Source organism: Mustela nivalis (genome assembly GCF_964662115.1).
Source record: "Mustela nivalis genome assembly, chromosome: 6".
Classification (NCBI taxonomy): Eukaryota; Metazoa; Chordata; class Mammalia; order Carnivora; family Mustelidae; genus Mustela; species Mustela nivalis.
In genome coordinates, this window is record NC_139025.1 from 86,023,176 (window position 1) to 86,039,015 (window position 15,840).

At 53.5% G+C, this 15,840-nt stretch overlaps 1 long non-coding RNA gene across 1 annotated transcript; it reads right to left on the reverse strand.

The window, feature by feature from the left end:
- Nucleotides 1–1,594: 1,594 nt before the first annotated feature.
- On the reverse strand, nt 1,595–12,887 carry LOC309867518. Its single transcript, XR_014313219.1, has 4 exons — nt 12,778–12,887; nt 7,301–7,727; nt 4,739–4,790; nt 1,595–1,926 (listed from the first exon to the last, which is right to left on the reverse strand). It is a non-coding gene; the product is annotated as an uncharacterized lncRNA (long non-coding RNA).
- Nucleotides 12,888–15,840: the final 2,953 nt, after the last annotated feature.

Consider the following 15,840-nt stretch of genomic DNA (forward strand, 5'->3'; position numbering starts at 1 on the left):
CGTCTGCGCCAGTCGGACAGATCGCTGGGCGGGGCCGACAAGGAGCCCAGCCAATGGGCGCGGCAACGGAGGGGCGGGGACAGAGGCTTGTGGCCGCCCTGCTGCCCAGCGCTGGAGGCTTGCTGTCTTCAAGACCTGGGACCTACCCAGGCCAGGTCTGAGAGCTTTTAGGAGTCCGGCCGGCTGGCTGTAGTCCGCACATTGGCCTTTTCCAGAGGGACATCGATCCTCCCCTAAGGGACCAGGAAGCGCGACTCCAGGCACCGTGCGGAAAGCCTCACTGTTTGAAACGCACTCTTCCAGCCAGAAAGAGGAAGAAACTTCCACACCCGCACTTCATAGTGCAGGAAACTGAAAGGCTGAGAGGTTGGGCGACTTAAGTCCCACATTTCTCTCGGCTTTGCCCAGCAACACCCTCCTCCCCAGTGGGACTAGGGCACTGTTCAGGTTGGGTTTGTCTTCACGTTTGTCTGGACCTGGACTTGGGTTTGCAACCCTCGGACCTGGAGCCTGGCTTCTGATTCAAGTGCGGAGTATGGGAGTATGGGGTGTGGCAAGAGGGAGAAAAGAGAATTCACAGCTCTTTTTCTTATAATCACCCCACTTCAGACGAGGAGGTACCCAACAGCCACTCACTTTAAGACACTTGCTGCTCCACCATCAGGGAACGCCTATGAGGGAGGGGAGGGAGTAAAGGGCCTGGGATAGGCCTGGGTAGAGTTCTAGAATAGATATGGGTGATGTGAAAAGCCTGGGAGTTGGGGGGCGGAGAGGGTTCCCGATATGGGATTTGAATGTGCAGGGAGGTGCCATGGTTGAGGAGTGGAGCTTGGGAGGTTGTCAGAACCTATGAGCATTTAGAATATAGGTATCCCTAAACTGTGCGTATGTGTCACTCTATGCAAGGCATAGGTCACTAGGTGGGAGAATCTAGAGGCAGGTGTAGGAGTGGTGGGCCTGTCCTGAATAGCTTACAGTTTGGCTGGAGATATAAAAGGCCAGCCCATAAACTAGTGCCGACTGGGTAGGGTGTGGTCAGTCCCCTGTGATGGTTGATAAAAACTACAGAGAAGGGTGCAGCGTATAAATAGGACCTCTGTCTTCCTCATGGGCTTTAGGGAAGGCTTCATATTGGTGGTGGAGTCTCAATATGGGAAGGAAGCTGGCTGGGAGGGAAGGTATTCTTGACCTGGAGGTGGGGAAGGGGCGGGGGTGGGGGCGAAATAGGCAAAGCTAAGGAGGCTGGAAAGGTCAGTGTCTTTTTAGGGAATGGTGAGAAATACAGCTGGACAGTCGGGATTCACTGAAGTCTTTTGATCTGTAGTACGAGGCATCTAGATGGAACCTCAGGAGGCCCATCAAGTCTGGCTGTATATGATAGGGTTAAATTGGTGAGGACACAGTTGAGGCTGTTTGATGGGAGAGGGCAGAAGTGAAAAGGAAAGGAGCGGTGACCATACACAACCATGTGCAATGGGCACCACTGAGTCAAGCTTCTGAGAATGCCTAGCTGGGTACTCATTTTTATAATTAGGGAACCTGGAGACCGCCAGGGCCCCTGGGTGCGCAGTTGGATAAGAAGGAAGATAGGCTCTTTAAGAATAAAATATGGCCTCTGGGAGGCTGTTTATTAGGAAGAGAAGATTCTGCTTCAGACTCCATGCCAGGTCAGCAGGGCAACGCAACTCGGGCTCCCCATTGTGTCCTCTTTCTTCTGCTTCCTTAGTGAGGTGGACCAGGTGGGGGGTGGTTCCCCCCAGGACCATGTCCTGGGCCATGGCCAGGAGGGTGCCCACAGGGCCCTGGGGGGTGGTTCCCCCCAGGACCATGTCCTGGGCCATGGCCAGGGGGGTGCCCACAGGGCTCTTGGGGGTGGTTTCCCCCAGGACAGTGCCCTGGGCCATTACCACCACCATGGCAGTGCCCCTGTGGAAAACCAAATGAACAATGTTAGAGTCAGGGGTCAGCGGCAGTCTTGCCTGAGATCAACTTCCCTCTTCTTCCCCCCTCCCCTCCACCTTCTGTCATAGAGGATTCTGGATTCCTGGACACTAGCAGGGGATGGTGGTGGAGGGCTGGGAGACAGGGTCAGCAAGTGATGAAGCCAGAGCACTAAGCAGACAAAAGGGGAAGAACCTAGATTCATTGGTTTCCATTCCTTGAGCCAAGAAATGACTCCTACTCCCTGGACCTCGGTTTATTTCTATAGCTAAGGAGCAGAATGATCTCATCTCCCTTTTCTCACCCAGGAACCCTTACAGAGTCATTGGAGATTTTGCCCAACTGGAAACTGCAGGCTGACTACTCACAAGTGAGGGTGTGCTGGGGGTGGCTCTAAGGGAGCTCCCTGAGGGCCAGGAGCAAGGAGGAGACAAGAGGCAGGGTTAACAGTGATGCAGGAGCCCTGGGGGGTGGTGAGAGGGAGGGTAGCTGGAGGGTGGGAGGAGAACAAAAGCAGGAGGTGGCAGGTGAGGATATGTACGTTCTCTATACAGTGTTTTTATGTGTCTCTGTGTGTGTGTGTAGGTGCAAGGGGATGTGCTCTATTTACATGCAAAGAGTTATGTCTGTGTGCCTGTGCACAGGTGGGCCCCACCCCATGCACAGGTACACAGATTGAGGCACACATACCTGCTGTGCCCCCAGATACACGCATGTAGGCGCATGTGTGTGCATGTGTATATGTGACAGTGGGAGCGTGCGTGAGCCCCTGCCTGTCCCTGAGCAGGTGCTAGACTCAAGAAACCAGGAAGAATAAAAATAGTAAAATCAAGGCTGTATTGCCTCAGCCAGCAGAGGCCGGAAAGAGTGTGGCTTAACCTTCTATCTTTGCTGGAACAATTCCTGAGGCCCCAATGCCAGAGGAGTTTCTTTGCCTCTTGCCACAGGCCCAGGGAAGAGAACGGAGACACCAGGTACCTTGTTCCCGGTGCTGGGGCACTGGGGACCTGGAGCCCTGAGGGAGCAGGGGTGGGGCTATGGCCCTAGCCCTGTTGGCTTCTGCCCCCTAAGCCCCAGTGAGGGCTTGGCATGGGAAAAGTAGAGGTAGGCTCCAGGGCTGGGGGGGTGGGGGGGTGCTTCCCTTGACCATGTCAGAGCAGCCCCTTCCTCATCTAGCCTCAGTGATGCCTGCAAACAACCACTTCCCACCCCGCCTGCCTTTCCTTCTATGAATCTCCTTGGGGTGGGGCCAGTTCCAGGCCTAGGAGCCCCATCTGCTGGTGGGAACCCATGGGGGGAGGTGGATAGGCAGCCTCCTTTCTCCAGCAGAGGCAGGTCACTGGAGCCCTGCAGTGTGGTTGGGGTTTGGGAGCAAGCCAGCCATCCAGGGAGGCTGTGGGGGTAGCCAGGAAAGCAGAGAAGCATGAAACAGGCGGGGAAGCAGCAGGAGAGAAGCTGAGACAGGGAGGGGATGTGAGGAAGCGGGAGAGACAGATGGGAAAACAGGAGAGGCGCTGAGGAGAAGGCTGCAGCGGGCTGGGGGTGGAGGAGCACTGTGGTGCCCCTGCCTGCCCGCCCATGGGGCTGATGGCCAAGCCTGCTCTGCACTCTTCATTTCAGGAAGGTCATGGCTACTCCCTGAAGGTCAAGGGAGGGGGCTGGAGGTCTGGAGGACATGGCAGTGGGGAGGAGCAAGGGAGATGGCTGGAGAGCTTTCTTACCTTTGGATCTGTGGGAGAGGAAAGGAGAAAAAGAAGTAGCTTTGGTCATTTGGTTTTGTGGCCACCAAACTGCCCCACCCTCATTGCCAAGCCCCGCAAAAGCTCCTCAGAACTGGTCACTTGCCTAACCATCATTCCTTCTCTCAACAACAAATACAGATAATTGGAAGTCAGTACGAAGCTCTGTTGTGTATCCCTGTTTGCTGGAGAGCTGACAGAGTCCTCCAGGGTGGGGTGAAGTCAGGGGACATGGGTTCTCATCCCCAGCCTGCCGGCTGTCTGCCCTCTCAACCTTGGCCAAATTCTGTGACACAAAGGGAGGTACTCCACAGTGGCAAATCCTGACTCTTCTGCTTCCACCTCCAGACGGTCCCCACTCTGCCTCCCCAGTCCACCTCCTCCCACAAATCTGACTTTTTCTGACCCAGTCTCTGCTTAGAACCTCAGGTGTTCATGTGTTCCTGCTTCTGATCTTCTGGCCCCAGCTCTTAGCCTTTGCTTGTGGCTCCTGCCCCTTGGATAGCTTTTTCGCTCTGTTCTGTGTGCCTTCCTGCAGAAAGTATGCTTCTACTGGGCCATCCTGCCGCTCTGCTTGCCCACAGTGGGTGTGGGGGGGCTCAATCTGCAACAACCAATCTGGGTGGTCCTGAGCCTTCTGAAGTGCTCCATTGGTGGGAATCATCTGCTTGGGGAGACTGGAATTTCTTGAGGACCAGGATAGTCCTTTGTTCCTTTTGAGGGGAGCCAAGGGCACAGCTGCCAAGAGCTGAGTTCTGGGCTCCAGACCTTGTATCCCCACAATCTCATCCTGAGCATGGCCCCTAGTTTCCCATGTGTACGGTGGGAGAAGCACCTGTCTGCTTTACTCCTGAAGGCTAGTGAGATGAAGGCTGTATGAGCATGTCTCCTAAACTCTGAAGGGTTCTACAAGATGTAAGAGATTGTTTTCCTCTTAGAACCCTCCACCACCTTCACACACACATACGTTCTCGGCATGCATAGATATGGCTGACTGATGGCCTGTGCTCTTACCTGTCTCCTTCCTTCTTCACCCCACAGCCTCCCAGCCACAGCACTTACCTGGATCCATCTTTATCCGCCAAGTACAGGGAGTGACAAAAGGAACACCTGTGGTTCAACAGGTCAAGTTTAGTTGGCTGTAATCTAAATCTCACTCTCTCCTTCTTCTCTCACCCCACCCCCACGGGGATGTATACACACAGCTCCTTCAAGGGAGAAAAATGCTCCCTCTGGCTTAGCTTGGTACCCAGTATGGAGCTGGGCACAGAGTAGGTGCCAGGCATGGGTGGTGAATGCACACAGTGGGTTCACCCACATGGAGGGTAGACAGAGACATAAAAGTATCATATACTGTCCCCTGAACAGCACACCCTCACACTTGACCCCAGAACCACCCCCAGACTCCCAGTCATGTATTAACTCAATTCCACTTGGTCAATGTCAGTCATGTTCATCATTCACGTGTGCCTACCATGGGCTGGGACATGGTACCCAGTCCCTATAGATTCTTGCCCCCATGTAGACAACTGGCATAAAGGTGGGAGAGGGAGGCTTGAAGACAGAGCACGGAAGAGCAGGCTGGGGTTGTCAGGGCCTCTGCAGGACTCAGCACAAAGGAATGGAAAGCCTTCCAGCACCCTAGCTGCTTGTTCCTACCTCCTCCCACCAGGACGTTGAACGCTGGTGGGAGGCTTGGGGTCTGAGCCAGTTTGTCGTTCTCCAATGAGTATACTCTCATTGGAGGGAACTATTGATATGCTCTGGTACCAAGGCTGGCTTTGTCTCGCTTGGAGCTGGAACATCGGTCACAATGCACAACCCCAGAATGGACCCTATGCACACACAATACATTCATTTTTTTCTGACCCCAAGTCAGACTCTAGTATATGATGAAAGGACCAAACACCTGACATCAGGGCACTCTGGTACCCATATGGTTGCTAAACATGCAAGCACACACACAGACACACACACACAGACACACACACACACACGCACATCCTCACGCACGCACATCCCTAAGAGCCCCAACCCTTTGCATCTCTCGAGTCACCCGTTTTTGTTGCCTTCTACTTGTACCACAAATGTTCAGTTGCGTTTAGCCTCTGAGCTATGTCCATGGTCCTTCCTGACCCTTGAACCTTCCCCTAGTGAGTAATGAGACTGGAAGAGATCCGTGAGGCTGGGGTGAGGTAAGGGGGTGATCAAGAGAAGCTTAGGACTAAATTAGGTTGGAAGGAGAAAAAATCCAAGCCTGTAAAAAATGGGAGGCAGATCTGAATAGACATTTTCCCAAAGAAGATGTGCAGATGGCCAACGGGTACATGAAAAGATGCTCAATATCAAATCAAATGCAAATCAAAACTACAATGAGCTATCACCTCACACCTGTCAGAATGGCTAGTATCAAAAAGATAAGAAATAACAAGTGTTGGTGAGGATGTGGAGAGAAGGAAACTGTCATGTGCTTTTGGTACAAATGTGACCTGGTGCAGCCACTATGGAAAACAGCATGGAGGTTCCTCTAAAAATTAAAAACAGAACTACCATGGGATCTAGACATTCCAGTTCTGGGTATTTATTCAAAGAAACTGATGATATGGATTGGAAAAGATGTGTGCACCCCGAGGTTCATTGCAGCATTACTTAGAGTAGCCAGACATGGAGGCAACTAAGTGTCCTTCAGTGGATGAACAGAGAAAACATGGTACATGTATACAGTGTTCTATTACTCAGCCATGAAAAAGAAGGAAATTTTGCCACTTGCAACAACTTGGGTGGACCTTGAGAGCATTATGCTAAGTGAAATAAGTCAGAGACAAATACCATATGCTCTCACTTATATGTGGAATCTAAAAAAAAAAACCCAAATCTCCTCAAAAGCACCCTAGCTAATAGACACAGAAAACTGACTGGTGTTTGGTGGTCAGTGGGTGGAGGTGCAAAATGGGTGTCAAAAGGTAAAAACTGGGATGCCTGGGTGGTTCAGTTGGTTAAGGGTCTGTCTTTGTCTCAGGTCATGATCTCAAGGTCACGTGACTGACCTAATCAACCTACATCAGGCTCCCTGCTCAGCGGGGAACCTACTTCTCTCTCCCCCCTCCCCCATTGTGCTCTCCGTCAGATAAATACAATCTTTTTTTTTAAAAAGTATAAACTGCTGTGCACCTGAAACAAATATTTTTGTCAATTAAACCTCAATTAGAAAAAACAAGATGAGACTTGGACTTTTCTCTCCCCAGTTCAGGCCAAGGAGCTTGAAGGAGAGGAGTTGGCAGGCAGGTTCCTCTGAAAAGGATCCCCGCACACTTGACTTCCCTGCAGCCCCCTCAGAGAGACCATTCTGCCTGGCACCGCAGCAGAGGTACCCGGGCTAGTCCTAGGGTGGGCGCCTATGCAGATACACAGACACATGGCCCACAGACCCACACTGTGCTCCTGAGCGACACAGACCGTCACTCACAGATGTACAAGGCCCACACAAGCAGAAACAGAGGCACGGATACCAATTCGATACACATGCGCACGTACTCAGAGAAAGCACGACCAGACAGACCCACAACACACTTGCAAAGAGAGCCCCTCCTGTCCACCGTCCACAGTCAGCAGAGCCTTACCTGAGAGTACAGAGCCAGGAGCTGCAGGAAGTCTGAGGCTCTGTCTGTCCTCAGGTGTATTTGTATAGGGTGGGGAGGGGCTTGATGAATCAGGTACACCAGGAGAGTCATGGGCAGAGGGTGTGGAGGAATGAGGGAGGATGGGCTAATTTTTCTCAGGGCAAAGAGCAGCCAGAAGCTTGATAGTTGAGGATGTGGGTGGGGAGCAGTTGGGGAGGGGGAGCAGGTGAAGGGGTTGGGGAACAACCCTTTACCCCATCAGTCTGGTAAGGAGGCACCATAGAAGCCATAGAACCAATCAGGGTCTCAAACCTCAGCAACTCTTGGGCTTCCAGTGCTGGGTGAAACTGAAGCCCGCTAACCCTCTGAATCTTCAGTTAGACAAAAGGGCTCAGTTGGCCCCTTTCAATCCAGGAGATCAAGAACCCTGAAAAATCAGAAGCATGCAAGATAAAGCAGAGAAGTTAAAACGGCCACTGTTGCCAGGCTTCCTGGTAAAGAGCCTGGATGGACTGGCTGCACCTGAGCTGCATTTAATTAGTTTTTTAAAAAGTAACATACCCGATTAAAAAAAAAAAAAAAAAAAGTAACGTACTGGAGAGAAATGAAAACCGGTCCTCAGGAAGGATTTTACTTGAATGTATAGCTGAAATTGGAAACTGAAAATTTCTCAGATGTCTATCAATAGGCCAAGTGGATAAACTTGTGGAGCATGTTTATGGAATGGACCAACACTCGACAATAAGAAGGAATGAGCTGCGAACGTGCGCCAAAACATGCCTGCATCTCAAAATCACTGTGCAGAGTGAAGGAAGCAAGAAATGTATGGTTATGTCTAGAAAAGTCTAAAATTTTATAAAATTCTATAATGTGAACTAACGCCAGCAGATCAGTGGTTGCCTAGGGACAGTGGGGGTAGGAATTGGGAGGAGGTAGAAGAAGCCCTTAGAGGGGCCTGGGTGGCTCACTCAGTTAAGCGACTTGGTGAGATCTCAAGATCATAAGATGGAGCCCTCCATGGGGGCCTGCCGGTAGCACAGAGTCTTGGGTGAGACTTTCCCTCTGAACCTCCCCCCTGAGCAAGCGCTTGCGCATGCGCGCTCTCTCAAATAAATAAATCTTAAAAAAAAAAAAAAAAAGAAGCCATTAGAAGGGACATGAGGACACTCTGGGGTTTGATGGATATGTTCATTATCTTGATTGTGGTGATGGTTTCACGGAGTATACACATGGCACGTAACAAACTGCATAATTTGTGCAGTTTATGGTATGTCAATTTGGTCTCTGTTAAGAGCTGTAAAAACAGAAGTAACATAGCCACATCAGAAAATGATTCGTGGGGCACCCGGGTGGCTCAGTTGGTTAACTCTTGATCTCGGCTCAAGTCATGATCTCACAGTCTTGAGAACAAGCCCCAGGGCAGGCTCTGCCCTCAACGAGGAGTCTGAGTAGCTCTCCCGCTGCCCCCCCCCACCACGCATGCGCACTCTTTCTCATCAATACGTAAATCTTAAAAAATTAAAAAAAAAAATGGTTTGAAAAATAGAGAGAAGGAAAAAAGTGATTCTCCTTTATTTCCATGGTGGACAGGAAATTATTCCTGTATCATGTGCTTTTGCACTATCAAAAAACTATACAGGTTCTCGGAGAAAGGTGTTATTATTTCTCCCTTCTTTATAGATAAAAGAAGCCAGGACTCAGAGAAGTTAAGAAACTTGCCTGAGGTCACCCAGCCAATGTGTATTTAGTCCCAGTCAGGAACCCCGGACCTGGAGCCTCAGCCTCTTTTCCTTAACCTTGCCTTTCCTTTCAGGAATGCTCTTTAGGAAAATTCCAGCCTGCTCTGGTAACTTGGTGGGCAAAGGGCTTTGGGTCATGAGGGCATCAGGGCATCAGGACACAGAGGCAGCCCAAGTCCCAGGAAGCTGACAGAGGTGTGGTACCTGCAGCTTCCCACCCTCCAGCCCACACCACGGGAATGGCACCACCGGCATCCACCCATGTCCCTGGCCTCTGCAGCCCTGAGCCCTGTAAGCCCCCCTCTTCTGGGAAACCTCCTTTCCCCCCTCGGGGCCCTGGTGGCAAGATTCCCCACCCCCACCCCCAGCCTTTGGAAGGAGGCTAAAGGGAGAAGGTCTGCATCCTCAGGGACCCCCAAAGGGGGCAGTGGGGCTGTAGGACTGAGGAGTGCCATGGGGTCCCAATGCCCTGGGCTCCAGGTTCCTGTCTCACCATCTCCGGAGTCAGGGTCTGAACTTGGTTCTGAGTCCTACAGGCAGGTTGTGGGAGACAAGGAGGCTTTGGGCAGAGCAGGTGGACCTGTGTTGATGGGGTGGACAGAGAAGCTAGGACAGATGTGGTGGCTGTGGCCGGGGAGGGGCGGGATGGGGGCAGTTCCTGCAGCAGGTGATGATGCCCATAGCAGTGGTGCACACTGCAGGGCGAATTTACTAGAGAGTATGATGTGTGTGGATTCTCCCCTGCCCAAACTTAAGATGTGGGTGAGCAGAGCCTCAACCATGGGTGTGTCCCCTCTTTCCCTGGGGACAATGCCTTAGAGATGGTGAAAGCTCACCTCGTGCTTGGACTTACTGTCTGGCTGAGAGAGGTGGTCTTCCCTGCCAGAAAGTCATGAGTGGAGAAGATCAGGGGTCAGTCTCTGTGACCCCCAACCCCTGTCAGCAGAGCCTGCTAGCAAGGCGCCGCCCTGCTCCTGGGCTGCACTGTGAGTCAGGGAGGGAGGCCGGAGAGCCAGGCATCTTTACACAGTACTGGGTGGATGGGTTTCTCATGGCAACAGGGCAAAGGTGGCTGGTCCTGGGCGTGGGCTGGAGAGAGTGGGCAGGGCTGAACATCAGCCCCCGTGAGGCAGCATAGGTGCTATGGGGACCCCCCACCTCACCACAGAGCCTACTAGGCGAGACACTCACACTGACCTCCAAAAAGAAGCTAACAACTCCTGCCCTAGTTAATATACACATTTCAAAGATGGATGAGACCAAATGAGATCCCAGGTATAAGGCCATTGGCAGGGTTGTATGTAAGTGAATGGTGTTCCTTTTTTTTTTTTAGAGAGAGAGAAAGCACGTTCTCCCCCATCCCCCACCCCCAACATACGTGCATCATGGCTGGGGAGAGGCAGAAGGAGGGGGGAGAGAGAATCTTAAGCAGGCTCCACGCCCAGCTCAGAGCCCAACACGGGGCTCATTCTCATGACCCTGAGATCGTGACCTGAGCTGAAATCAAGAGTTGGATGCTTAACCGACTGAGCCACCCAGGTGCACCGGCACGGTGTTATTATTGTCAGTATTAGCACCGACAACCTACTGACTTCCTGGCCTCATCATTCCTGCCCTGTCTCACACTGGGATCTTCCTGCCAGATATGTCACCATTTTTGGTTTCTTGGCGTCACTGAATATTTTACAAAGAGGCTCTGGAGACATTCCTTCTCTGGCCCAGCCTCTTGTTATACCCTCTTTCCCCCTAAGGTGACCAAACATCCGGGTTTGCCTAGGGCTGAGGGTGTTCTGGACGTAGGAATTTCAGTGCTCCGATGGGATCAGTTCCAGGCAAGCCAGGACAATTGGTCACCCTACTTCTCTCCCCGCCCTGAGGCTGCTTCCTCTTCCCTGTGGTGACCACGGTGTCCCAGGCACATTCTCTCTTTTCACATGGGTTGTTCTTTCCTGTCTTGAAGCCGCCAGGCTCGGTGATGCCACCTGCAGAGAGGGTATGCTCCCCTCTCGGGAGTGGGGCCCCCCTCAGCCATTCCAAAGGCCCCTCCATCTTCTCAGTGGGACAGGACAGCTCTCTACAATCCCTCTGCCTTCTGTTGGGCTTCTGTCCTTCTTTCTACCACTCAAAACCCTGCCAGGCTTTTCCCCTATGCCTGGAGGGTATGACTCCACCCACCTCTCACCTCCCTGTGGTGAGCAGCTCATGGGGTATAGAGCATGCCTGTTCCATGCCAGCCTTCCAGCCTCTCAGTCTGCTCCAAGGAAAGAGCCCTCTTGCTGCATGCGGGCAAACCGGGGCTACTCCCCACATCCATGAGGACCCCTAGGCCTGAGTCCTTGATGCCTTGGTTCTTCCCCTCTCCACCTTGCCCACCCCCATGAGGCCTCGTGAGGGCCCCCTGCTCACTCTTCCCTGGATCCCCACTGCTCTGCCTGACCCAGAACCCTCCCTCCAGGATCTGAACACACCCTTCAGTGTGTGCTATTGCCACTTCCCACGAGGCTTTATGGAACGACCTCTCCCGACCATCTCCTTGCTGAGTCCTGCTCAACCCCTTGAAGCTCAGCTGGGAAATTCCTTGGTTGGGTTGGTTTGAGCCCTATGGGGCCCTGGCCTCAGGCTAATGCAGACTGGCGTTGGCAAGTGCCTCGAAGGTGGAGTCTGGGTCCCTGCCTCTTGGTTCCCTCATCTCCGCCAGGGAAAGCACACAGTAGGTGCCGCATTAATGTTGCAGGCAAGCGCTTGACAAGGCAGCCCTCAGCTTCTGGTTGCAGGCAACTCCAGGCCGGGGGTGGGGGGCAGCAGGAGTGGGTCCTGGGAAAACACTGGGAGTCACCTTTACACTCCCCATGGAGAAGAGGGCCCCAAACAAGGGAGACCCCAGGGGTTCATCATTTCCATACTAGAGTTCATCTCTAACTGACAGGCAGGAGCTCCAAAGCTCGTGATGTCCCAGCCTTGGGTGTGCCCTGGAAAGCAGACCAGAGGAGTGGGTCCCCACAGCTGCCTTCCTTCCACCTTCCTGATGCCTCAAAAGGCTTCAGTCCCGCCCTGTTCTGGCATGTGTGGAGAGGCGAGGCCCAGTCTGTTCCTGGTGACTGGAGCCTGGCCAGCCCTTATCCCTCCAGCCATACCTCATGTACTTTTGAGTCCTCCCCACCCAGGCGTAGGCCTAGCCTGCCCTGAGAGGCTTGCACAAACTTCAGGTCAGGAGGAGTCAGGACAGCAATTTCTTGAGCCCAGAAATGACCCTGAGGGGGACTGGGTTTGCAGGAAAGGAAACCTTTAAGCCACCCTCTGGACCTTTTCCATTTGGCAGGTTGCCTGCCTATTTTCTGGGTGCTCACGTGATCCAGCCTGGCCCGTCCTCCTCCTCAACACTCATCCACACACCCAGAGCTGAAGGTGATACCGGTGACCTCTAAGTGCTCGGCCCAGCCAGGAATCGTTCCTGGGTGCTGGGAGGCGAACCCGGAACTGGGCCCTCCTGTTCTCCTGCTGGAACAGAGGCAGGTGAAGCACAGGAGGTGCTCCAGAAGCACCAGCATTAGCTGGCCAGAGATGGCCGCCGGAGCCTGGGACTTCAGAGGGAAAAGTCACGGAGGAGGAGGGCAGTCAGGGTGGGGCAGGAACCTGGCTGTGCAGGCTTTGCGGCCAGGGGTCAGCATGAAGGGAGGCTCAGAGAGGCTGACAGGGTGCTTCAGGATCTCCCCACCAGGTCATAAGAGGGCCTCATACCTCAGAGGGCTTAGATGTGTGCAGATCCCAGCAGGCTTGCAGGAGGCAGTCTTTGGGGCCCCTCGAAGGATGCTTGCAGTGGTAGCATCCAGAAGGTAGCTCTCATGGTTACCTGAGGCAAGAAGAAAACTAGGTTGAACTCCACTCTGGGTTGCATGTTGTTCTGGAGATGGATATTACTGTTATTTCATTTCATCTGCCAATGACTTGGAGGAGTAGGTACACCTCATTTTCCGGATGAGGACCAGAGAGATAAGGGACCTACACAGCCAGTGAGGGTGAAGTTAATCTGAACTCCCCTAGCCCCCTCTGCCTCATCTTATGACGAGCTTGAGGGAGGGCAAGGGCCAGAGTGCTTAAATGTTATTACTCAGGCACGGGCAGGAGCAGCCATTCTGGAAGCCGTGAACAAGGCCCATGAGTGGGGCCTCTGTCAGGTGTGTGCTCCCAGTCTCTGTGTGTGGTCCCGACAGTCCCTTCCTCCCCTGCAGACCTCTCTCCCCTTTCCTCCTCAGTGAAGATTCCCGGACTTGCTGCCATCTTGCCCTCAGGATGAGCTTCGGGTCTGTATACCACAGACCGCAAATGGCACCCTGATATGGTCCACTCCAAGTGTCGGGGCTGTGGGTGCAGCTGGCAGGCCACCTGAGAGGGTGGGAGACCAGTCAGGGAAAAGATGGGACCCAGACCCATGGCTGAGGTGCTAGGACCATGCCTCGCCTCAGGGCAGAGAGGATGAGGGTGAGGGCGCAGAGAGATGTTGCAGTGGAAACAACAATTTGGGGGGAAGCTTGGGGGTGGGGAAGGGGAGGAGAGTGCTTGGCAGGACGGCAGGAGCCTTGGATTCTAGTCTCATGTGTGACCCAAAAGGCCTGTGTGCCCTGGGCAGGTGGTGCTGCCTCTCTGGGCCTCCTCATCAATAATGAGGCTTCTCTAGTGTGGCAGAGCTGGGAGTTCTCTCTGTGGATTGTAGAGACTCAGAGAGGTGCCGGGGAGCAGGAGGGAAGGGGAGGAGCGCCCCACGGCCCCAGGCTTTGTGACTCTGCTGTCCTCTAGTGGTGGCAGGGAGTAAGAGACACATGGTCTCTCCCTACCTCCCCCAGACAAGGGTCCTCTACACTACATAGGCCCTTTACAGCCTATGGCCTCTCTCAGGGCTGCGTGCGTTCTGGTTAGAGAAAGACATACCCATAGGATACCCACGGGTCTGTACAGGACAGAATGGTTTATTCACGCATATATTTGCTCTACAAGAGCTGAGGGAGGGTATGTGGTTTATTTTATTTTTATTGATTTATTTATTATTTTATTATTTTTAAATAGTTTATTTATTTGACACAGAGAGAGATGGTGAAAGAGGGAACACAATCAGGGGGAGTGGGAGAGGGAGAAGCAGGCTTTCCGCTGAGCAAGGAGCCCAATGCAGAGCTCGAACCCTGGACCCTGGGATTATGACTTTAGCCAAAGGCAGACACTTAACCACTGAGCCACCCAGGCACCCCTATTTTTTTTTTAAGGATCGTATTTATTTATTTGAGGTAGAGAGAGCACCCAAGCAGGGGTGGGGGTAGAGAGGAGGAGAAGCAGACTCTCCACTGAGCGAAGAGCCCATGTGGTACTCTTTCTCAGAACCCTGGGATCATGATCTGAGCAGAAGGCAGACGGCTAACCAACTGAGCCACCCAGGCACACTAGACTCTGGGGTTTAGAAGGGCACTGTGCCACTTGGTACACCATTTTTGCCCTCAGAGAGCTTCTGTCCAGTGGGGGATCAGATAAACACACCCCGGACTCTGGAGAATACAGGACAATGTCAGGGTTGCTCTGAGGTCTGACATACTGTGTGACACTTGGGAAGGGTGGGGCCAGTGACTGCGGGCTCCTATCTGGTCAATGGTTTGTCCTAGGCACATGGGCCTGCAGCCTGAGGGGCCCAGAGGCCTTCGTCACTAGGTTGGGAGAGTCTCTCCCTTCAGGCCCTCCCAGAAGAGCTGGATCGCCCTCCCTATGGGACGGCTGGATTGCTACCCAGGCCTCCTGTTCCCCTGCGGCTGTCCCACCCCAACTCTGGCTGGGAACAGGAGTGAGAGGCGCAGTTGACCTGGCCTCCCCACCCACCTGCCCCTCGTAGCCTCTTCTAGCTACACCCCACTGCCCCAGACCTGGTTTGGAAGCCTGGGTTCCAGAGATGATGGAGAACATTAGGTCTCAGCAGGTGGATCTCCCCATCCCAGGCTGATGCTGGGCAGGCCTCCCAGTTCCAATACCACAGTGCGGGGGAGGTGGTAGGAAGCTGGGCTGCCACCAGCGACACTTGGGAAGGGTGGGGCCAGCGACTGTGAGGCCCAGGAGGGCCCTGCCTCTGGCCTTCTGGGGCTAGGCTGGAACTCAGCAGCCTGTTTGAGGCAATGCCCAGAGAGGGTGGGAGAAGGACAGAAAGGCAGAGAGAGACAGCGCGCGCGCGCACGAGAGAGAGAGAGAGAGAGAGAGAGAGAGAGTGAGAGAGAGAGAGGTTTGGGGAGAGGAGCCTGGGTGTGTCACCATTGCTGGGAGTTTGACTCAGTGAGAACATCCGGCAGGAAAGGAAGAGAGAGTGTGGTGGCATTTCCAAACAGGATAGGAACTCTGGGGCTGTGGAGACTGGCTGTGGGGTCAGGGGTACTACGTGAAGGCCTGGCCAGGAAAGAGGCTAACCATGGTGGGAATGGGAGGAGGGCAGGAAGACAGGGTTCAAGGGGAATAGAGATTGAAATGCTGGCTGACTGAGCTGGTCTGGGGAGGAGAGAGGGCAGTGGGGCTGGAATTAGGGAAACTGAGGCTTGGTCAGGTGGGATGTGGGGGATGCACAGAATCTCTGACCCTCCCTTTAGGGCTTAGAGGTTGGGGCCCTGTAGCTATTGAAGGAGACCACAGGTACCCCTGATCCAGAGACACCCCTCCCATTACCCCAAGCCCCAGCTCCTGGAGGCTCCACACGTGGGACTGCCAGGCCAGCTGCTCCCCTGGGCACTGGGACCAGCCATAGCTGTACTGGGAAGATTTGGGGAGAGATTTTCTTGAGAA